The sequence below is a fragment of the Sorghum bicolor genome, chromosome 5 (assembly GCF_000003195.3).
Source record: "Sorghum bicolor cultivar BTx623 chromosome 5, Sorghum_bicolor_NCBIv3, whole genome shotgun sequence".
Lineage (NCBI taxonomy): Eukaryota > Viridiplantae > Streptophyta > Magnoliopsida > Poales > Poaceae > Sorghum > Sorghum bicolor.
Window position 1 is genome coordinate 27,096,970 of NC_012874.2, and position 1,687 is coordinate 27,098,656.

General features: G+C 39.5%; 1 long non-coding RNA gene across 1 annotated transcript; it reads left to right on the forward strand.

Moving 5' to 3' along the window:
• Nucleotides 228-1,096, forward strand: LOC110435524. The gene is made up of 2 exons (XR_002453242.1): nucleotides 228-315; nucleotides 838-1,096. It is a non-coding gene; the product is annotated as an uncharacterized LOC110435524 (long non-coding RNA).

A 1,687-nucleotide genomic window follows, 5' to 3' on the forward strand; every position in this document is an offset into this window, starting at 1 on the left:
AGTATTTAAGACAAACTTATTTTGTTGTCCTCCAAATATGGTCAAAACATCATGATTACATACAAAGCAAAAAGAATTACTGACTATGCTGTAGTTTGAAACCCAGAAGCCGCCGCTGCCATCTACCTACTGTAATCTAATATGCCACATGTGTCCTGATCCCTGTGTCAAGCTACACCGACCGACCATCTTCAAGTGCTGACTGAAGAAGGTGTTCCTCCTAGATAGAAGGCAGCAAGCGTCCAGGAGTTGGAGCAGCCATCGATGCCCAAGAGAGCAGCGTGTCCAATGATGAGGCCTCTGTGTCGAGCAGAGGTGGTTTGATAAGCAGACGTTTCTCCTTTCCATCTAATTTCTATTAACAATTCCTTGATTTTATAATGATAACCTTCTATTTAGATTAGCATCCAGATAGCAACTCAGACATTATAATCAACCCATTGATAAACATTCAGTCTGACATTCTTGCTATATCTTGTTGTGTAAGTAATTCAGCAAAATTCTTTTCCATTGAGCTTTTCTGAAAACCATCTAAGGCTTAGGAACCTGGAACTTTTGAATTGCAATGTGCGATAGCTTAAATCATCATGGTTTTTAAGGACATTGACTGTTGTGTGGTTGCACTTGGTTTTCCTCTGAATTCTGAAAGTAAAAGTCAAGTACACAAATACAGAGGATGTTGCAAGCTAATTCTAGTTCTATATGCCTGTGATTAGAATGTTAGTTCTGAGCATTCTCAATTTAGGATTTCCATTCAATATATGGTTATCATGATATGATTTTGCAGCATTACTATTATGTAGTCTCTACTCTAATTTTTACTCAATGTATCTGCAGGAGTTTAACAGAGAAATAAGGTTTACATCAAGACTTTGATCCAAAGAAATCATCTGCAAGATTGAGGAAGCTGCAAAAGTGTCAAGTTTTTAATTAGTTAATGGTTATTGCAGATAGTCTCAGTTCATATCATATTTTAACCATCTATGTATTTGAATAGAGAGACATGTGATATATTTTATCCAGTACAATTTTCATAAAGTACAGGCAAATGTTGTCATATATTTTTGTTGGTTAAATTTAAGTTTTGCGGTCTTCAGGTTTTGGTTTCAGAAAGAATCTAACGTTCTCATTTGGACAGCATGCTTAGTTTGAATGTGACAGGTTTTTTTATTTTTTGAGCTATTTGTTATATCCTTGAATTGCTACCCCTTGTTTAGCATTTTTTTATGTTACTCACTTTCCTATTCACTTGCATTTTATGTTTTTATTAAACATATGTATCATCGGATGATCCTTCATGTATACATATTGCTGGTTTGTCCAAGTCAACAGTTATAAACCAACACCCTGGGAAAGCTTCCAAATAGCAATGGGGAAGTTACCCCATGCGGGGATATCCCCCCAGCAGGTGGACGGGGATTGCCTTGTCCAAAAAATTCCCTCCCACCTGATCATTTCCCTGGGTTAATCACCCTGTGGCTGCCAAAGTAGCCCTAAGGAGGCCTCCTGGCCTCGATCCAGCATAGGGCGGCGCGGGGAGGTTGGAGCCGCGCCCAGGTCTTCATCGGTGTTGAGCAAGCACCTGGTTCGCAGGGCCCCTTCTCTTCCGTTCCTGCTATTCAAAACTGAGAACCCAATCCCTAACATAAACTATTTGTGTGTGGTGTCGTGTCGCTTGGCTAGGAGG